This window comes from Sus scrofa, chromosome 14, assembly GCF_054392235.1.
Source record: "Sus scrofa isolate SSC_HxYL_T2T_F1_AM1 chromosome 14, Sscrofa_HxYL_maternal_Yorkshire_Landrace_v2.0, whole genome shotgun sequence".
Classification (NCBI taxonomy): domain Eukaryota; kingdom Metazoa; phylum Chordata; class Mammalia; order Artiodactyla; family Suidae; genus Sus; species Sus scrofa.
Genome location: NC_139396.1, coordinates 150,359,566 through 150,382,073, shown reverse-complemented (window position 1 = coordinate 150,382,073; position 22,508 = coordinate 150,359,566). Strand labels below are relative to the sequence as shown.

Sequence of the window (22,508 nt, the reverse complement as noted above, 5' to 3'; positions counted from 1 at the left end):
TTTTCTGTGCCCTCTACCCCTGGCATGGAAGCTCTGGGAGGGTAGCCATTCTTATTTTGTCTGTTTGGTCACTGCAATCCATCCCCACACCCTAGAATAATACCTGGCACAGTGAGTGCCTAGTAAATACTGATGACTTCATAACTGTTGGGCGGATGGGAACTTATCTTGAGAGGGAGCAGAACGTGGCCCTGGCAAAGCTGCCCCGGAGAGCAGGCACTTGGCTATGATGACTTCTGGGCCCACTGCGGCACTGCCCGGGGTGGAGGCGGGGGCCCCCAGCACGTCTTGGCACCTTGGCGATGTCTCCGTTGACCATACAGAGCACAGCGGCAGTGGGGGTGGAGGAACAGGGAAGCCGAACCATTACCATGAAATTTCCTGGGCCTCATCTTCCCCACGCTGACCTCTGTCCAGCTGAGTGATTGTCCCATGCTGCTGAAGCCCTTTGACCTCACCCTTCCTCTGGGCACGATCACTATCTTTTGGGAAGGGACTCCTTCATTTGACACCCTGTTCGGGGTAACGGATGAGTCCGGAGGCAAGCTTGGGGATGTTTCCCAGCAGCCCCCTCCCATCCCATCTCCGCTGGGGCTGTAACCTGACCCTTTGTTTTACGAATGAACTCATTTTCCATAGGCACCTTCAAGCTGGGAAACATCACAGAGGTGGACTAACCTTTCACATTAGGTGTAATTAAGGATTAGCCATGTCACATGACCCGTGAAGCACCGGAGACCAGAGATAATAAACCGCCCCCACTGCGAGCCCTTCCCCACCAGCAGCGCCCGGGAAGCCAGGCAGAGAAGGTGTGAAACCCAGGGCTCAAGCCTCCTCCACGTCCAGAGCCACAGCCTCGGCCAAACTGCCGGTTGGGGACATTTTCTAACCCCTCCTCACAGCGTGGTCACCGGCCTCTGAGAACAAAATCCCAGACTTTGGACAGAGCTTCCTGAAGCCCAAGACTGGGCACAGCTTTTCACATCCAGTGTCCCTCTGAGATCACAACAACTTGTGAACCCCATTTTATACCTAGGAACACTGAGGCTCATGGGTTCAGTGATTTGTCCAGGGTCCCTAACTAGTCAGGGACTATACCAAAATTTGAGTTTTTGTTTTATTTTATTGAAGCAGAGTTGATTTACAACGTTGTGTTCATGGCTGCTGTGCAGCCAAGTGATTCAGTTATATACGTATTCTTTTTCAGATTCTTTTCCCTTATAAGTTTTTATAAGATGTTGAATAGAGTTCCCTGTGCTATACAGTAAGTCGTTGCTGTAAACCAAAATTTGAACGGACACCAGAGCCCATGTGTTTAATCATAACGCCTTAAAACGTCTCAAGTCCCCTTTCTGAACCAAATTTGGAGTTTGTATATAGGTACATGGAGTGGGAATTTAATTGTTGTTTCATCATAAGAACCAAAACAATCTCTGTCCAGCCGTGATGAACAGAGCTAACACTTCCTCTTTCCAGGACTTAGTGTAAAACTGAGCCCAGCTGGTGGAGGGCAGTGCTGAACTGCCAGAGGGTCCCCTGTGCCCACTCCGGGGTCTTCACTGTCCACCCCCAACCTCTAGCCTTAATTTAGGAAAGCCCAGCATGGGGTGGCTGGTCTCATCAGATACCACCCCTGAAGCACTGCCTTTCCACAGGAAGGTCTAAGAAAGGGTTGGTATGGTGATTTCTCAAAAAATTAAACATAGAATCACTATAAATCCAGTCATTCTACTCCTAGGTTTAGACCCAGAAGAATTGAAATCAGGGACTCAAACAGATACGATACATTCACGTTCACGGCGCTATTATTCACAACAGCCAAAAAGTGGAAATAACACAAATGACTATGGACAGATGAATGGATAAACAGAGTGTGGTACATACAAACAATGGCATATGGTTCAGCCTTAAAAACAAGTGAGGAGTTCCCGTTGTGGCTCAGTGGGTTAAGAACCCGACATAGTACCGGTGAGGATGCGGGTTCGATCCCTGGTCTCACTTAGTGGGTTAAGAATCTTAGTGGGTTGCCGTGAGCTGTGGTGTAGGTCGCAGGTGCAGCTCGGATCTGGCATTGCTGTGGCTGTGGTGTAGGCTGGCAGCTGCAGCTCCAATTGGCCCCCTATCCTGGGAACCTCCATATGCCGTGCATGCAGCCCTAAAAAGAAAAAAAAAAAACAAGAAAAAAAAAAGAAAAGAAAAACAAATGAGACTCTGACACATGCCACGCACAGATGAACCCTAAAGTCATTGTCCCAAGTGAAATAAGACAAGCCCAAAAGGAAAAGTATTTTATGATGCCACATATCGGAAGTTACCCAGAACAGTCAAATCGTAGACACAGGAAACATGAGAGGTAACCAAGGGCTGGGTGAAGGGAGAGGAAGGGTTATTATTTCCTGGTTACAGGAAGGATGCGAGAGATGCGGAGATAGAGGGTGGCGGTGGTTGCGCAGTCATGCAAGTGTACTTAATTTCACTGAACTGGACACTTAAAAGTGGACAAGATGGTAAGTTTTATATTACGCATACTTTACCACCACAAAAGCAAACAAAAAAAGCAAGGGGTAACACTCTGACAGTCAGTCTGGTGAAGCTGCTAGGAGCTGGAAACAAGTGTGGGAAGCTAATTGCCTGCTGGGTGCCGTTCTGTGCACCCTCCGGGCATCACAGCAGCTTCTCTGAGCTGAGCTTTGCTGAAGCCTTTGGTTTCTTACAGCTGAGGAAATCGCAGGGAAAGAATTCAACGGATCCAGGAGGGTGGATGCCCCGCTCTTGTGCTACAGCAATAGATACCTTTTCTTTTACATTCATTCACTCAAAAAGTACGCTGTGAACCCCTGCTCTGCGCCAGGGGCTCAGCGGGACGCACCCTCCCAGCACTGTCTCAGGCAGAAACTATGGAGCCCTTGGCAGACAAACAGGGAAGAAGTTCTGAGACCTTCCCAAGGCCTCCCCGCTTGTTCTTTAGCTACCGATGCAGTTAAGACTATTCCACCAGCCCCACTGAATCCAAATCCTGCATGGATTCTTTCTACAAACCAGGATCCCAGAAGCTGAAAGGCCAGAATTCCACCTGAAAAGAAAAATATCATAAAACTCGGGTGGCGATCGCCAAGTAGGAAAAAGAACTATCTACCGGTTTTTTGCCCCATGCCCCATGCCCTCCCCCCCACCCCCCAGGTACAAAGGGGTGCCCAGAGGGGAATAGCCCGTCCTTCCAGCAGAGCCTAGCTCTGCATCTTCCATTCCCAGCTGCCACAGGTGTGGCCTCAGCATTGTCACCTGCTTCCACCTACGGAGCAGAAGAAAGCATTGCTTGGGTACAAATCCAGTTTACATTCCAACCAAGAGAGATGGAAAGAGTCCCCATTCAACCCTGCGGGCAGGCCTCTACGTTTTTCTCCATGGGTCTGGCTGAGTTAGCCAAGTCCCCGGGGCCCCCACTGTCCCCAGGCAGTTACTGAAGGAGAAGACCCCACGGCCCCACGATCCCTTCTAGCCCTAGTGTTCCCAAGAGGAGAAAGTCAGCTGTCATGAGAGAAAGGCATAGCCTGCCTTCCTCCTCCCCTCCCGCCCTCATGCCCCCATCCCCCACGCCAGTCGTTTCTTCATCGGCACCCGAGTTTCTGAACCCCAGCGTGGGAGGGGCTGCACAGACCGGGACTCCGGCTCCCTGCTTGGCCCCTGCAGGCCCGCCTCCTGCCGGCAGCTCCCTGGCTGGCCCCGAGCCTCTACTCGCTCTCACGTCCGCCAGGCGGGCCCTGGGGACAGGGATGCGGCCTCCTCTAGGCCCAGGGTACTTGACTGTTAATGATCCCCGGGCACACTTCCCCCACCCTGTCCCCGGAGACATCGCCAGAGTTGTTTTATGAGCGAGGCTGGGGAAATCTATTAATGAGAGCGGTAATTGTTACCTTTGGGCACCAAAGGCTGATTTACAACGGTTAATGCCTCGGATTCCAAAGACATAAATTTCAGCTTTTCCACCATTTTGTCTGCAAAACAAAACAGAGGGAGGTTGCATATCCTGGGCTGCAGATGTTTGGCTGCACAGAGCATTTTTCCAGGATGGGGGGCCGGGGCGGTAGAGGGGGTGGGGGAGTTGCTTAGTTTAATTGACAATAGAGCATTGTCTATGTTGATTAAGCCGGATCCATCTACACCCCTGTAACATCACTCGCTGGATGTGGACGTTTATTTCTTAGGAAAAGGAAAATAGGACGGGGCACTGGGACTGGGCAGCAATGCCTCCTCCTCCTGACCACCCCTCCCCCAGCTCGTCCTGATCCCCTTGGTCAAGGAGGTGACATGGCTTCTAAAGCTGCCTCTTCACCCTCAGGGAATGGCTGAGTGTCTAGGGGGCCCAGCCGTGTTCTTGGAGTACTTCGGGGGGGGAGGAAGAAGATTTCCAAGATCAAGGAGAGGCGACCCCGCTCAGAGGGTGATCGGGCATCTGTCAAAGGCAGGGAGGCTGACCCCATCTTCCTTCCAAATGAGGATCCGAGGGAGTTGGAAACTCGAAAAATAATTCAGTTTTTGGGATGCATCCAGTTGAAGTTTCCAGAATCTCCTGTAAGGGCTATAAAGCCACAGTAATTTATTCCCAAAAGGAAAGAGGAAAAACAGCTACAATGTGAGCGGAAAAACACAAGCCCCACCCCCTCCCCACTGGTGGTTAGAAATCTCTCTTCCTACCTTGGCTGACAGATACTCCATCCCAAGCGAGTCAGTGCCCTTGGCACCAAACAGGTACAGACAGCCCTGGTCCTGGCCCACAACCCGCCCTTCCAGCGGCCACCCCATCAGAGACCTGCAGCTGGGACATAAAGTAGCACAGCTCAAGCTCTCTGTCGAGCTCCACCACGGATCAAATGGCCCTTGGGATTCCAATCATTCAACAAATATTTGCCACGTGTCCACTACGTGCAAGGCACAGTACAAACAGGCCTGAAGGAATTTCTGGCCTATCCTTAGGCCAGTTTTGAGTGAGAGTTTAATAACAGCTCGTTCCTGTCTCCTACACGATTCTTTATGATTTGCAAACCCCTTATCGTATATGAAGATCTCAACAGGCCAGGAAGCAGACATCCCCACTTTACCGAGGGAAACCATCACGTCAGAAAAGCAAATGAATGTGCCACCCCCCCAAAAAAAAGAAAAAAAGTAAGAAAAAAAAAAGTAATAAGGCATAAGCTGCAGTTGACATTTGAACGCATGTTTCATGGTCACTAAAAGTGGACTGGGGGCCAGTTAAATCATTAGCCTGTAAGAGTGAAGCAAATGAAGATCAAATATGTCTGGACCACCTGGGTGCAAGTTTTCCTGCCCTGTGTGAGAAGCCATAATGAGAAGGAAATAAGAGCTACTGGACTTTGTTCTTATTTCTGACATTGTCATCGAACTCCAGAAAGTCTGGGCAAGAAAAGGCCGAAAAGTACTGACCCCTTGTTTCAGGAGTGGGGACAATGGGCCCAGAGAAGGTGCCAAGGGCCCCTGTTCATCGAGTCTGAGCTGGCTTTCAGCCCCAGGCGTCCTCATCACAGCCCTTTCCCTTCCATCAGGCAGGATGCTGTTGACCAGAGAGAGAAGAATCAGCTCAGAGTAAAACGTCCTAATTGATCCAGAACTCTCTTCTCTTCTCTCTCTTCTCTTCCCTTCTCTTGTTTTTTTTTCTCTCTGTCCATTACAGAGAGCAAGAAAGAAAAGCCTGGCCCTAGGACAGCACCCCTGCTTCCCAAGAAGGGGAATATTTGAGGACCTCTGCTCCACACTAAGAGAAGAGAAGAATCCTCAGCTAGAGTATCCAGCTTCCTCCCCCGGCCCAAGCAGAGGCCCCTAAAGGGGAGGAAACCCTCCCGTGAAGCAGGGAAATGGGATAGGGGAGAGAGGTTGGGAACAAGTTAATGATGTGCCCTGGGATTTCTGGATCAGCAGCTCTGATGGGGGAATAGGAGTTTTTCTCCAAACTAAGTCGGCGTGAACTTTCCAGCCTCTAATGCCCTAAAAGCCCAGATGCAGCAAAAAACAGAGCAGGTGTCTACAGAATCCATATCCTATACCCCGGCAGACCCTGCCAATCAATTGCAGGCTTCTAATCCACTGACTGCAGGTAGCCAAGACCAGTCCGATGGAATTGGCGTGTGTAAAGAAATCTGTTACTGTGCTGAATTGGTTAGATCCCACTTAGTGTGATGTAAATTTCTCATTCCTTCCTTTCGAAAATTACAGCACTTGACTCCACCTGATTTTGATAAGGCTGCCAATCAAAGGAACGACTTCCTTCAGGGTGGCTAGCCAATCAGAGTACTCCATGCTCAGTCCCTAGCACCTGATTGGGGAGGACCTGTGACCCAAGTCAGCCAATCAGAGTTTGCTTCGGAGATTAGGACTAATGAGAGCGAAAGAGGGCAAAATCTCTGGGGCTGCTGGCCACAAGCAAGATGTGAACGTGGGTCACACACTGAGAACTGAGAATGAAGACAACACCGAGGAAGACAGAGGAGAGCCAAGGAAAAGAAAGACAGGTCCTGGTAATATTGTTTAAACGGTGGATGAAACCAGATCTACCCCATGAATTTTCTAGTTGTTATGCAATGGAAGTCAATGAATGCCATGGTCTCGCTATGGAATCGCGTAACTCAGCTATACCTCACAGTCCGCCAGTGTCAAAGCCAGTAGGGACGAGCCGATAGGACTGCTCCGTTCGTCCTGCCCTGCTCTGTGGATGCATGTGTGTACTTGCACCTTCAAGGCCTTTTCACAAATTGTCTCTTGTAAGAGCTCAGATAGCTCCATGCAGACCCTTTGCAGGGAATCCACCAATTGCATTAATGGCAGCTCACAGGCATTCTCAGAGATTGGGTCCTCACATGCAAAGTACCAAAAGGCAAGAAAAAAGTAGGCCAGAATGTAACCAATTCCGCTTTTTTTTTTTTTTTTTTTAATATTTTTCCTTATAGGGCCGCACCCACGGCATATGGAGGTTCCCAGGCCAGGGGTCGAATCAGAGCTGTAGCCGCCCGCCTACACCAGAGCCACAGCAACACGGGATCTGAGCCGCATCTGTGACCTATACCACAGTTCACGGCAATGCCGGATCCTTAACCCACTGAGCAAGGCCAGGGATCGAACCCACAACCTCATGGTTCCTAGTCGGATTCGTTAACCACTGAGCCACGATGGGAACTCCCCAATTCTGATCTTAAAGAAAATAAATTTATTGCTGGACAAGGAAAAAAATGGCAAAATAAATGGGGGGTTGTGATGGTGCCAGAACTTTGCGCACCAGAGAGTTGGTCATGAGCTCTCAGCTCCAGTTTGGGAGCTGGAGCTTGCCAAGTGCTCTGCCACTGCCTGCCTTTCCAAGATGGCCTGCTGAGCAGTTTCAGGATGTTACCATGTATCTGGCATCCCCAGGTACTGCTCATAGCATTTTTGCAGTGTGATCGAATTTGAGTGTGGCAGAAAGAATTAACAAAAAGGACAGTCACAAGCTGCCAGGACTCACAAATTTCTTCCAGAAGAGTTGCACGCAAACTCATGCTTCTGAAAGAATGCTGCTTTAAATCTAGGTCTCCCTGACTCCAAGAGAAATGAGATCTCCCATCCGCAGAGATACTCAAGTAGAAGCAATTGGATTAGTCCACCTCTGAGACCTTGAGTTAGCCAGCATTCTTAGGGTTGCAGGGATATAAACACAAGTAAAAAAAGGATGAGGTTACTTATAGGCTCACACAACATATAGTTTAATTGGCCTTCAGGCATGGCTGAATCCAGGTACTCAAACAATATTATAGAAATCTCTGTTTCTCTCCAAACTCTTCTTTCCCCTCTGATTGCTTTATTTAGACAGGCTTTGCCACATGACTGCTATTATTCCAGGCTTAAATGCTAGGAGGGAAAAAAAAAATGTTCCTAATTTCCAGAATCACCAAGAAAAATTTCTGGATTCATCCTCATTAGATGGGCTTGGGTCACCTGACCCATTGCTGAACCATTCACCATGGCCAATGGGGAGTGGAGTGCTCTGACTGACCAGGTCTGACTCATGTGCTTACCCTGGATCAGGGAGTAATGTCAACTCACTCAAACCTAATGGTTTGAGAATAGAAAGGGATAATTTTCTCCCTGGGGGAAAAAAAAAAAATGAGTTGTATTTCCCAATGAAGGTTGAAATGAATCCTGAGCTGATAAAAAACAGAACAACAAAGCATCATCTACAATCACCTCCTCCCATAAATACTATGACTGGCTTGGCAAGACTTCTTGACCACGTGTTTCTTTTTGCCCTGCACATGTGACATCATGCTCACTAGCCCTTTCTGCATTCCTAAGACAGAGTCCTCCAGCCACTGACACACAGGTAAATGGGTGCACCTGTCTTCATCCACGTTGCAATAACTCCAGGACCACAGGCAAATCCTAACGGATCTGTTGAGGAGGCAGGCTTCTCCCCCAAAATGAAATCCCCTAGGCTTCTGAAGTCACAAGGATAGCTCAGTTCTCTGCTAGGAATTCGTCACCAGGCTTTGAGTGGACTTCAATGTTCTGCCTCATTTCCATTCTTGGCAAAGAAATCCCAGTACCTACCCATCTTCCCTCTCTGCATCAGGCACATTCCAAGAACTTGTCAATCTCAGTCCTGGACCATGGTCCACTTCCACAGAGGCATTTTTCATCAGTGTACTCACTTGACCTCCTGGGACCCCAGATGTTCCAAAACCTCTCCTCATTTGGCGTCCCTCCATCCCAGAAGCATCCCAGCTTAGTCCCCCTCCATTCTCAGCTGAACATTTGGCATCGCCTCCTGAATGATGGGAAGAATCAGTCAATGTGATAAGAAGACCATGTTGGACACTCGAAGGCACTGCATTCAGAGCTATATGTTAACTGGAGGGGTATTAGTAAGTTCCTTTTGTGTCACTGCACTTGGCAGAGACATTGTCTTAAAAACATGGTTGTCTTGGACCAACAAAATTGCTGGGTTTTATTACAGACGAAAGTAACCTCACCCAGGTTTAAGAAAAATACCCATCTTCGGAGCTCCCATTGTGGCTCAGCGAAAACGAATCTGACTAGTATCCATGAGGACGCAGGTTCAATCACTGGCCTCACTCAGTGGGTTAAGGATCTGGCATTGCCATGAACTGTGGTGTAGGTCGAAGACATGGCTTGGATATGGTGTTGCTGTGGCTGTGGAGGAGGCTGGTGGCTATAGCTCCAATTTGACCCCTGGCCTGGGAACCACTATATGCTGAAGGCACACTCCTCCCCCCCAAAAAAGGAAAAAGAAAAATACCCTCTTTCAATATCCCAGGAAATACCCTCTTTCCCCAGGAAAAAAGGGGGAAAGAAATTCACAAGTAGTCAAGGCAGTGAGTCCAAATGCCCTCTTGGACACGGTAACCTTGAAAGGGCACCTGGCCCAGGAAAGCCCCATAGGTTTCAAGAGCACCTTGAACATGGCCCTTGTGGGATCCTCGCAGGAATTCCAGACTGGCTGATGGGCCAGGACAAAGGGACCTGTGGGATATCCTGAGAGCAGAGACTAATCTGGAAGCAGACAGGACTCTGCGGAAGCACTAAGAGAAGGAAGAAGCTTTGAGAAAAGCCTCAGCTGGGTTGGCATGAATGACAACTGCCATTTACGCTGTGGTCCCCCATGTGCCAGGCTCTGTATTCAATACCCACCACATTCATCAGCCCAGTCAATGGCTCCACAAGATAAAGACTGGGGCTAGCAGGCTGGGCCCATTTTCCAGATACGAAAACAAAGATCCAGAGAGGTTTTGTCCTCACTCCAGGGCGCACAGCTAGTTGAGGGCAGAGGTCAGTGTAGGCAGAGGCTGTGACCACACATTCCCTCCCACAGAGGATGCCTCTCTCCCCGTGACCTTGGCATTCATTGTCTCCGAGGACCAGACCATTATTTCTGACCTGGGCTGCTAAGGGCCTCAAAGGTTAGAAGTTCTGCTCTTTTAATTACTCATCCACCTGACCAAAGTCACCTTCATTAAGAAGGCTCTCCCAAAGAAAATGCAGCCACGTCTCCCACTGGGTGTGTATCACCTCCCCACTTCCCAATGCAGTCACTGAGTTTTCTGGAATTTTCCTGCACTTTTTTCTTCCTTGCCTCCTGCTCTACTATTTCATAGTCCAGCTCCTTGTCTGCCACACCCAGACACCCCAGTTTCTCCCAATTTCCTTTGCAGCTTCCTTTGCTGCTTTTACTCAGAAACCTTCAGTGCCTCCCCATTGCCCCCAGGAGATGGTTGAGACCCTGCAGCCTGGCATCCAGGACCTGCCTGGAGCAGCCCCAGCTTCCCTGCCTTGCCCGCTGCCCTCCACCCTCCAGCCTTAGTTCCGCTGCTCAGGTCTCTCCCCTTCCTGGGAGCCCACAGGGTATTAGGCCTCTTGCCTGGAATGAGTGCCGGCTTCAGAAGGGCTGAAGAGAGAGGCTGCTGGGGGAGGGACACAGATGCTGGAAGGACAGTTGAGACCTCCTGCACACTGTCACCCCTTTTCCCCGCTTCCCACCGGTCTTCAGAACCTCCCCCTCAGGAGGCAAGACACAGACTCTTCTCTCTTTTTTTTCTTTTTTTTTTTTTTTTTTGTCTTTTTGCCTTTTCTAGGGCCGCACCCTCGGCATATGGAGGGTCCCAGGCTAGGGGTCGAATCAGAGCTGTAGCTGCCAGCCACAGCCACAGGCACAGAAACATGGGATCCAAGCCACATCTGCGACTTACACCACAGCTCACAGCAATGCCAGATCATTGACCCACTGAGCGAGGCCAGGGATCGAACCCAAAACCTTATGGTTCCTAGTCAAATTCGTTAACCACTGAGCCACGACAGGAACTCTGGGACACAGACTCTTCTATAGTCATATCTTATCACTTGTGATGAAGCATGATGGAGGATAACGTAAGAAAAAGAATATGTGTGTGTGTGTGTGTGTGTGTGTGTGTGTAACTGGGTCACTTTGCTGTATGGTAGAAAATTGGCAGAACACAGTAAACCAACTATAATGGAAAAAATAAAAACATTTTAAAAAATTCTAAAAAAAAAAATACAAATAAAAATAAGGACAAAAGGGTACCCAACTTCCCTTTGCTCTTTCTGGCCCTTCAACCCCACTCCAATCTATACTCACTCTCTTCCCAACACCCCTCCTTTGACTGTGGGTCAGGCCAGTGCTGCCATGTCGCCGGAGAGGCAAAATCAGTGTAGATGTGGTCGTTGTGTCAGCCTCCTCCCTCCCCTCACCTGCTCAACCCCACTGAGGCTTCTAGGCCTGCCACCAGCTGTGTTTTTTGAACACACACCTGAGAGACTTCCAAGTCTCTTGGGAGAGACCACTGTTCAACCACCTTAGAATAAAGATCATTAAAATTGTGTATGTGAAGATGGGTCACCAGGGAGCCAAAAGATGCTACTATAATTTGTATTTGAGCACTGAAATGGGTTGTGCAGGATATAGAAGGTGCGAAGGAGATTAGCATCACTCCAGAATTTAATTGTTTTTTTTTCCCCCAACTTAAGAAAAGTGTTTTCTTTGTAATATGGGGCTTGTTGGTTCGGATGAAAAGTTTCCTTCCTACCTACTGGGACCACCAAGGAAGGAGGAAAGTAACTAGATATCTCTGTGTCAGCTCAGAAAGAAAATCGAATTGAGCCCCAGGTTTTTTTTTGTTTGTTTGTTTGTTTTTTAGGGCTGTACCTGCGACATGTGGAAGTTCCCAGGCTAGGGTTTGAATTGGAGCTGCAGCTGCCGGCCTACACTACAGCCACAGCAACGCCAGAGCCTTAACCTACTGAGCCAGGCCAGGAATCAAACCCACATCCTCATCAATACTAGTTGGGTTTGTACCCCCCTGAGCCACAAGGGGAACTCGGAGCCTCACTTGTATGGTTTCCATTTTTTAAATTTCCATGGCATATTTTAGAAGCTATGACACATTTGCTCCTTATTCCATTGAGTGAGATGCTTATCCATTGTGTCTTGACTTTTGTTTGAGCCAATGGATATGCTAACATATTTTCATCTCTCTCCTGTGTACACCAGATGAATCCATTCCCCAATTTTTACTAGTCAGGACCCTGAGTCCCAGGACAAAGAAATTATGCATCCAAGGTCACACAGCCGTGAAGGAGCAAGGCATCTCCTCTCTTTTGGTCCAGCACCTTTTTTTTTTGGACCAAACCCATGACATGTGGAAGTTCCCAGGATGGGGAATCGAGCCCACATCGCAGGAGTAATGCTAAATCCTTAATCACTAGACCGCCAGGGAACTACGGTCCAGCACTTTCTACCATAGCTCTTTGAAATGTTCGAAGCTTCTTTGAAAACTGCCTGTGTCTTATCTCCTTAGTTCCCCTCTGAGGAAGTTTGATTACAAGCAGACAGCAACCCTCCCGGTACCAGTGTCTCTGCCACCATTTCCTCAAGTGTACCAGAGCTGCTCATTTCAAAGCAGGGGCTAAAGGTAATCCCAAATAATTTTTAATTAAAGATCATCATTTAAAATATATAATTTTGTAAGTCTACCAGTGATTAACTACATTAGGGATTTTGGTGACACACGTCACAATTAAGCGTTTTCAGTGTTGAGCCAATTAAGGGTTAACAGGCTGCAAATACCTACTTTGCACATTTTTGCTTAATGAATTCATAGTGGGAAACTCTTCTCATTAGGTTAATTTGTCAACGCAATCAAGTTACATCACCGGGGTTTTTCTTGGAGCTCACAAACTGAGGTGCCTTTATATCATGGTACAAGTTTTCACGTTTGACTACAGGCTGTTGGCATCGAACCCGTTTTCATGAAAAAGGAGGAAGTTGAGAGAAGATTTTTTGGGGTCTTGATCTTAATTCTCGCCTTCTAGACAGAGGCATGTTTATGTCGTTTTATGGAGCTCTCTGGGGCTTTCTGTCTGTATTTCCCTAGTAGGTTGTCATGCCAGAGAGTAAAACACACATCTGTGTACTGGTAGAGGGAAGAGGCTTCAGCCTCTAAGACAGGCAGGACGACCGCAGGGAAAAGTGTTTTCTTCCCAAACTGGCTGGGCCAGAGAGGATTGTGGGTATTTCCCTCATCCGCTTGGTGAAAACACCCAGCCCCCCTGCAAAAGTTTTCCTCTTCCTTCTGATGAGACTGGCCATCCTCTTGGCAAGAAAAGAAACAACTCCTTCTCACTCGAAGGCGGTCTACACACTAATTGGTCTATTTAGTGAATGAATAAACCATCCTGTGATCAAGCCTTTCATAGGACACAAAATGTATTCTCCACCCAGATTGTTGGGTCCGTTGTAGCCAAACAGTTGGTTGGTTGTAGCCAAAGCAAGCGTTGTTTTCAGTAGCCAGAGGATCGGAAACCACCTACAGGTCCCATCATGAGAGGCTCTGCGGTCAAGCCATGTAATGAAGAGAATTTAAAGGCGCTTTGCAAACGATGACCTGACTCAGAACTGTATTTAGGGACGTGGAAACCTGTCACGGTACGATGTTAACTGCCAAAAGCATGTTACAGAGCACTGTGTTGATGACATGTATTTTTAAATGTGTGTATCTGCTTATCTACACAAGTCTGGAAGAACATAGTCAAATCTGACAGGCCAGGTTATTGCTCAGGAGTGGGCTTGTAGGGAACTTTTGCTTTCTTCCTTGGTGTTCTTTTCCCTGTATTGTCTGATGCTTCAGGATAAGTATATATTACTATTGTGGCCAGAACAGAGCTATTTTTATCAGGGAGGCAGGGTGAGTGAGTGAATCCCAGGCCAGGGGGTCAGGGTGAGAGGGAGACTCCACGAACTAAACTAAATTGCTGAAGAAAAAGAAGAAACATGGACTCCTGGTGCCGGGATTTTTTTCATCTCCAAAGTTATTTTGACTGATGCTCCACTTACATGACACGACAAGTTTGGGTGGGAGGGCTTCGATCTGGGTTTGCATTTGGTTTTAATTTAACCAAGTAGCCTCCTCCAAATGTAGTCAGTGCACAGCGAACGGGGAAAATGACATGAAAGTCAAAAACTATTCATCTGAGTGTTTTTCGCACCATTCATTCCATAAGCCTGGAATCAGTGCTTGCCACGTGCAAAGCTTCCTGCTGGGGGTTGGGATCCCAGGATGAATCAGACAGGCCCTGCCCCTAAGTCGCCCTCAGTCCATCCTGGGGACAAAAGGGAAGTTCCCATTAAGTGTGGGAGGGGCTCTCTCTGAGGGAGGTCAGAGTTGGGTGGGGTGCAGAGGGAGCACAGAGGCTGGGCTAGCCTGGCAAGACTGGGACAATCCTGGAAGGCTTTCCGGAGGAGGCGTTCTAAGGCAAAACTGGACTAACCAAACGGAGCCAAGCAAAGTGTAGGGACAGGGGGCACACTGTCCTCTCTTAAGGCTGTAGCCGGTGATTACAGACTCAGCCGATGCTGTGCAGCGACAAGGCTGCTCCGCTGTGCTGAGGGAGGCGGGCAGCAGGCTTTACTGTGATGGTCGTTGGTACAGAAGGGCTGAAAGGCGGGGTTGAGTCTGTAATCCTCTAAGACCTGCCCAGGAAATTGCTCTCTTGCACAGGCCCCTGTTCTCAGCCGCTTTATCTGTGTCTCTCTCCCTCATAAAAGCAAAGTGCAGAAAACATTTTGAGTATTCAGACTTTTTCTGAGTAACTAGGAGGATGCTGTATGTACGTGTCCAGTAAGTCTATGCCACCTCTCCATCCACTGAGAGCCCAGGACATGAAGATGCTGATCCTGGGCCTATTTCTGCCCTGGTTTAGAAAAGCAGAAGTTGGTAGCCAGCTCTCCCTCCAGACCAGGCAACCCCCGAGTTAGCAACATCTGCCTGAGAAACACGGCCTCTGCTTGCCATTCCCAGGGCTGAGAGATAACTCCTGGCAGAGATTCAGAGTCCCTGGGAGCCATAATCACAGTAAAAATAACTGCTGCATTATTTTTCGAGCATGTAGATGTGCCCTGGGTGTTACTGACCTCATCTAGTTTAATTCGATGCTCACATAAATCTGAGAGCTGGATGGTTATCATGCCCATTTTCCGGATGAGGACACTGAAGGTTAAAGACATGGGGTCACCTACGCAACGTCACTCATGATAGAGACCCGAGTCAAGCCCAAATCCCTCAAACACCAAAGTCACAATAATGTTGCACAGATCCATGCCCTCCCCACCCCTGCGGGCGCCCTGGGCTCCCCTGAGAAGTCTAGACCCTGGGTGGCGGGGGGGCGGGGTGTAACACCAAGATAAAGTCTGTCCCGTGCTCTAAAAACAGTGCTACACCTAGAGGCTCCCCAAGCCATATTCAGGAGCAGATTTTTAAACTGCAATGACCACCCCTTAGTCAGGTGAATACCAGCATTTTTGAATGAAGGAATGGAATGGAATGGAATGGAATGGAACAGAACGGAACGGAACGGAACGGAACAGAATGGAATGGAATGGAATGGAATGGAATGGAATGGAATGGAATGGAATGGAATGGGATGGAATGGGATGGAATGGGATGGGATGGGACGGGATGGGATGGGATGGGATGGGGATGGGATGGGATGGGATGGAATGGGGTGGGATGGAATGGGGTGGGATGGAATGGGGTGGGATGCGGTGGGGTGGGATGGGATGGAATGGGGTGGGATGGAATGGGATGGGATGGGGTGGGATGGGGTGGGATGGGGTGGGATGGGATGGGGTGGGATGGAATGGAGTGGAGTGGAATGGAATGGAGTGGAGTGGAATGGAATGGAATGGAATGGGATGGAATGGAATGGAATGGGATGGAATGGGATGGAATGGGGTGGGATGGGATTAAGCTAGATGGATGCAGTGCATGCAACGGTAAGTATTGTTTCAGGAAATTTTATTTCACCTTTGCACGTGTTGGGGGGCATGGGGGGTGGTTGGCAGGCTACCCTTCATGCTCCAGCCCAGCCTTCACTCACCACCCACCCTTTCACATGAGGCAACATCCCCCAGAGGAAAGGGTGCTCATTTGCTCTGTGCACGGAGGTGCTGTCCCATGTGCCAGGCCATGGGCCAACAAGGCTGTATGTCCCCAAAGGAGGCGCCCTTCTTCTCATACTCACGAAGGGGCCGCGTGAGCTAGTGGCGTCCAGTTCCTGTCCGCTGGGCCCCACCCCAGTCCCTCTTCCCTGTCTACCAATCCCCACCCTGCTCTGGGTCCCTGCAGGCTGACTCCTCCAAGTCTATCTCCTTGGCTGATGAGGAGCCCTGTCTGACGTCATAAGGCCAGAGCAGAAAGGCTGGGTGGTCTTCCCACCTCCCCTGGCGCCAGCACAAGCCCCCCTTCCGTGTGGCACCTGCAATCAAGACTGTCCCTTCCAGGACCACCGCTCCTGCTGGGAACCTTCTCCAGGAACCGGCTCTCAAGAGCCTCTGCTGACACTGGGCCTCCTCTTGGTCCTTCGGGCCCGGGAGTGGTGACGGCTTTTCTCTGCTGCTGTGTCCGCGAGCCTCCACGTCAACTGTTTGTTCCCTTCACCCAGCCCACACGTCTGTCAGTGTCCCTTCAATAATGTCTCTTTACTCAGACCACTTGGAGGGAAGTTTCTATCCGTGGCTCAGCAGGTTAAGAACCTGACATAGGAGTTCCCACTGTGGCTCAGAGGTGAACGAACCTGACTACTATCCATGAGGACGAGGGTTCGGTCCCTGACCTCGCTCAGTGGGTTAAGGATCCAGCGTTGCCATGAGCTGTAGTGTAGGTCACAGATCCAGCTCAGATCCCGCATTGCTATAGCTGTGGTGTAGGCCGGCAGCTGTAGCTCCGATTCGACCCCTAGCCTGGGAACTTCCATACGCTGTAGGTGCGGCCCTAAAAAGACAACAACAAAAAAAAGAACCTGACATAGTCTCCATGAGGATGTGGGTTCGATCCCTGGCCTCGCTCAGTGGATTAAGGATCCCTGTTGCCGCAAGCTGCAGCGTAGGTCACAGATATGGCTAAAATCCTGCAATGCTGTGGCTCTGGTGTAGGCTGGCCGCTGCAGCAATGATTCGACCCTAGCCTGGAACTTTCATATGTGGCACCTGTGGCCTTTTTTAAAAAAAAAAAAAAAAAAGCCATTGGAGGGATCTCTTTCCTACTGGAAAGCTGACTGCAGCTGATCCAGTGTGTGTGTGTGTGTGTGTGTGTGTGTGTGTGTGTGTGCGCGCACGCGTACACGCATATGCATTGGATCACAACATAAAATGTATTTCTTGCTGAGGCTTACAATGAGAAGGAAAAAAAAAAGTGTAAGAGGCACTGACCTAGGGGAATTCTAATGCAAAACAGCTTGGGGAATGCAGGCCAGGGTGAGCTGGGGAAGGCCTCAGAGGGGAATCCAGGCAGAGAACTTAGTGAGAAAAAGCACTGGGCCAGGAGTCAGGACCCGTGGGGCCTCCTCCACCGCAGGCCAAAATACAGGCACTGAACTCTGTGACCTATGGGCTCCCGCCAGCGCTAACCATCTAAGACTCCGTTTTGGGAGCTGATTTATTTGCATATTCCAAGACCCACATCTATGAACCTCGTACATATTTTTAACCTAAGAAAATATCAAAGTGATGTCTACGGCCTGTTTGCAGGGATTCGCAGGCCCCCCTCGGGCCTCTTCCTCCCCTGACAGAGCTCTTTCACACCATAGCGGCCCCTTGGATTTTGTGCTAAAACCACATTACATCGCGTGTCCCCTCGAATTCTCCAATTGTGAGTCATGTCTTCCCCTGAATATTTTTATACCTCACTCATGATCAGCCTGCCTTGCCAAACTTGGGAGCAAATGCTGTCCACAGCCGCCCCTCGGAGAGGGAGGCAGGCCTGGAGGCTGTGGCGACATCCCGCAGACTCTCTTGTTGAGGCCCCGAGTCCAGATCCTGCAGGCCACCGTGAAATGCTCCTGGGAGAAGAGGGTCCCCCGGCCCCGCCCATTCCCACGGAGGGCGGGTCCAGAGCCGTGGGTGGGCCCATCCCGGCCATGAGGACACTGTGTGTCCCCATCCATGACAGCACACGCTGCTGTGCACCTAGCACTTTCCGCCCAGATTTGGAAGATGGAGCCCAGGCTTGTAATTGATAGAAAGTTGTTCCACGAGGCAGAGGGGCAGCAAAATCACTAGCCTGCTGTGGGCCCGGATCCAGATACTCCGTTGATTGTTCCCACACCGGACCCAGCCTGGGGCCATGTGGCATAGTGGAGAGACACCCTTTGGCCTCAGGAGGATCTGAGTTCCAATCCCCTGTCTGCTATCTCCGAGCTGTAGGTCATGTGCCCATCCTTTACCCTTCCTGAGCTGCCATGTCCCCATCCCTAAAAGCAGAATGGCAGTGCCCACTGCAAAGGGTCACCCTGAAGATTAAATAAGGCATCGTGTGCACAGTTCTTACCCCCTAATGGACTCAATCAATACTTGCTAGGAAGTGTTTAAGCGTGCAGGCCAGGTGCTGGAATAAAGCCACCGATAAGCCAATCTCAAATCAAAACTCTGCCATTTAGTAGCCCTTAGACTTGGGGAAATTACTCAAGTTTTTTGTTTTCTTGGTTTGTTTGTTTGTTTTTATGGTCACACCCACGGCATATGGAAGTTCCCAGGCTAGCGGTCAAGTCAGAGCTGCAGCTGCCAGCCTACACCACAGCCACAGCCACGCCAGATCCTTAACCCACTGAGTGAAGCCAGGGATCAAACCCGCATCCTCACGAACATTATGATAGGTTCTTAACTGGCTGAGCCACAATGGGAACTCCATATTACTGAATCTTGCTGAGCCTCCATTTTCTCATCTTTGAAATGGAGGAAATAATAGTCCCTACCTCCCACAGTGGCATAAAAGAATAAATTAATTAAATGACACAAGTGACAGGAGAAGTTACATAGTAGGATAGTGCTCGTAATTTTTTTTAAAAATTAATTTTTAGGAATAACGTCCAACTTACAAAAGTTGCAAACGTAGCACAAAGAATTTCCATATGCTCTCACCCAGCTTCCCCAAATTTTAGCATTTTCCCCAACTTGCTTTATCATTCCCTCACTTTCTCTCTGATATAGACAAACTTATATGTGTATTGCTTAATTTTTTTCTCTGAATTTTTGAGAGTAAGGTGGAGGCATAATGTGTTTTTATCTCTAAATACTTCAGTGCAGTTCCTGTTGTGACTCAGCAGGCTAAGACCCTAACTAGGGTCCAGGAGGATATGGGTTCCATCCCTGGCCTCACTCCATGGGTTAAGGATCTGGCATTGCTATGAGCTGCAGCATAGGTCACGGATGTGGCTTGGAACCCATGTTGCTATTGGCTGTGGCGTAGGCCAGCAGCTGCAGCTTGGATTCAACTCCTAGCCTGGGAATTTCCATATGCCTTTAGGTGTGGCCCCAAAACAAAACAAGACAACAACAACAAGACAATACCTCAATGAGGATTTCTTTAATATAGAGAAAAAGACATTTTTCTACACAACCAGACTGTAATTATCAAAATCAGGAAATTGACATTGATAAGATAGCATTATCTCATCCACAGACTATACTCACTTTTCACCAGCTGTCACACCACTGTCCTTTTCCTGGTCCAGAACACAATCCAGGATAACACATTTACTTACTCCTCATGTCCCTTTAGTCTCGCTGAGTATGGAAGAGGCTTCTGGCTTTATCTTTCATGATCTTGACCATTTTGAAGAGGAAAAGCAGTTATTTTGTGGTATGTCCTTCCATTTGAGTGGGTCCAAGTTTTTCTCATGATTGGGTTCAGGTCATGCATTTTCATTAGGAAAATCATAGGGTGTAAATGCGATCTCAGGGCATCATATCAGGAGATCAAAAATGTTGATCTGTCTCCGTTCACTTTACTCTTTACTTCATACTGTGCCTGCCAGGTTTCTCTACTGTAATTAAGTAGTATTCTATGGAGAAAGACGCTGTAACTATGTAAACTGTTTACAAACAATTTGCATAGTTTGAAGCTATGTAAATATACATACAATGGAACATAAATACACACAATGGGATATATACACAATGGAATACTACTCAGCCATTACAAATGAAATAATACCACTTGTAGCCCCATGGTTGGACCTAGAGATTATCGTACTAAGTGAAGCAAATGAGGAAGAAAAAGACAGTTACCATATGATATCACTTACATGTGGAATCTAAAATATGATACAAATGAACTTATTTATAAAACAGAAACAGACTCAGGGACATAGAGAACAGACTTGTGGTTGCCAAGGGGGAGGAGGGGGAGGTAGGAATGGAGAGGGGACTTGGGGTTACCAGATGCAAACTATTATATACAGAGTGGATAAACAACAAGTTCCTACTGTATAGCATAGGCAACTATATTCGATATCCTGTGATAAGCCATAATGGAAAAGAATATAAAAAAGAATGCATATATATGTGTGTAACTGAATCACTTTGCTAAATGCAAAAAGAATGCATATATATGTGTGTAACCGAATCACAGCAGAAATTAACACAACATTGTAAATCAACTATACTTCAATAAAAAATAAACTGTGTTAATATCCTATTTCTCACCCTAATTTCAACCAATAATTTCAGCATCTTGATGATTCTTGCCTGACACAGCTATAACTCTGGTAGATGTCAAAGGATAATTCTCAATTGCATCACCCTTTCTACATCTATTATTTGAAGGCTACTGTAATGAAAAGCTTCCCCCTTTTTATTCACTTATGGATTTTATCACTCATATGAATTCATAGATTCTTATTTTATGCCCTCCAAACTCATGAACAGTTAAGATAAGGATTAGAGTTTGCAGTGGCTGATCCAGGCTATTGCCCAAGATCCACAAGAACACAAGGACATTCTCTCCCACTGTTTTGTTTTTTGTTGTTGTTGTTTTGTCTTTTTGCCATTTCTTGGATCGCTCTCGTGGCATATGGAGGTTCCCAGGCTAGGGGTCTAATCGGAGCTGTAGCCACCGGCCTACACCACAGCCACAGCAATGCAGGATCCGAGCCGCATCTGCAATGTACACCACAGCTCATGGCAACACCGGATCCTTAACCCACTGAGCAAGGCCTGGGATCAAACCTGCAACCTCATGGTTCCTAGTCGGATTTGTTAACCACTGCGCCACGATGGGAACTCCCTCTCTCACTGTTAAAAATCCCCTATTATTAATTACAATGATGACTGCTGATGACTAAACAGGTGTCCGGAACAAACTAAATGTTTTACTCACATCGTCTCATTTCATTCTCACAACGACCCCATGAGGCAAGTCCCAATTCCTTTAGATGAGGAAACTGATGCTTTGGAGAGGTAAATATGACAAAATCAACAATGAGAGGAGGAATTGGGATTCGAACTCAAGGGTCGAGTCCTGGCACTTAACCATTTTCATGTAGAAACTTCAGAAAGATAGTTTTGTCCTGGCCCAACTCCCCAGCCTGGAGAGGGATCCAGGATGCCTCCCTCTCACTCTCAACCACAAGGACCTCAAAAGTTCTGTTTAAGCCAGAACTTTCAGTTTTCAAAAGCCTCCAGGATGTCCCCAGTTTCCTAGGATGTCAGGGTTCAGGTGCCTCTAAGAGCCCCTTCCCCTGGATGAAGGGGAAAATGAACCAAGCGAGGGAATGTCACTCAAAAGTCAAGGGATCCAGTGACACTGTCAAAGCTAAAGCAAAGAGCAGAGGCAGCACCAATCCCAAAAGCATTTCTGCAATAACCAGAGGCAAAGACATTGAACCAGACAACTTGGGGTAGCTTCAGCCCCAGCTTCTCTGGTTCAGACTAGTTCACGCCCACAAAGTATTCCAGTGTTGCCTACCCCTCTGACCAGCCTACACTCCACTTCCTCCCAACACTTGGGTCAGGGCACAGAGTGGGCCCTGTTTCTAGACACATATAACAGCAGAGGACCAGTCTGACCTAAATTAGACCCACTGGCTTTTTGTTTTGTTGTGGCAAAATATGCACAGCATAAAATTTATGACTTTGTCCATTTTCAATATACAGTTCAATAGCTTTAAGTACATTCACACTGTGGTGGAATTGACACCGCTGTCCAAAACAGAACTTTTTCATCATCCTAAACTGAAACTCTGAACCCATTGAACAATAACTCCCCATTCCCTCTTCCCCTCAACCCCTGGCACATTCTGTCTCTATGAGTCTGACTATTCTAGGGACATAATACAAGGGGATTCGTACAGCATTCATCGTTTCATATCTGGCTTCTTTCACTTAGCATGATGTCTTCAAGGTTCATCCATGCTGAAGCAGGAATCAGAATTGTATTTCTTTCTGAGGCTGAATACTCTTCCAGTGTATGCCACATTTGGTTTATCCATTCATCCATCGATGGACATTTGGGTTGTTTTTGCGCCTTTTGGCTATTGCGAAGAGCACTGCCATGAACGTGGTTGTGCAACTATCCGTTTGGGTCCCCGTTTTCAATTCTTTGGGGTAGATACCCAGAAGGGGAATTGCTGGACCACATGGTAATTCTACGTTTAATTTCTGA

At 48.2% G+C, this 22,508-nt stretch overlaps 1 long non-coding RNA gene across 2 annotated transcripts; it reads right to left on the bottom strand.

Moving 5' to 3' along the window:
- Window positions 1-1,103: 1,103 nt before the first annotated feature.
- On the bottom strand, window positions 1,104-4,878 carry LOC110256664 (uncharacterized). 2 transcript variants are annotated; one of them, XR_002338521.2, is made up of 4 exons: window positions 4,696-4,878; window positions 4,477-4,579; window positions 3,915-3,995; window positions 1,104-3,073 (listed from the first exon to the last, which is right to left on the bottom strand). It is a non-coding gene; the product is annotated as an uncharacterized LOC110256664 (long non-coding RNA). The 2 variants fall into 2 exon arrangements; XR_002338522.2 differs by lacking the exon at window positions 4,477-4,579 and having other exon boundaries at window positions 4,696-4,864.
- Window positions 4,879-22,508: the final 17,630 nt, after the last annotated feature.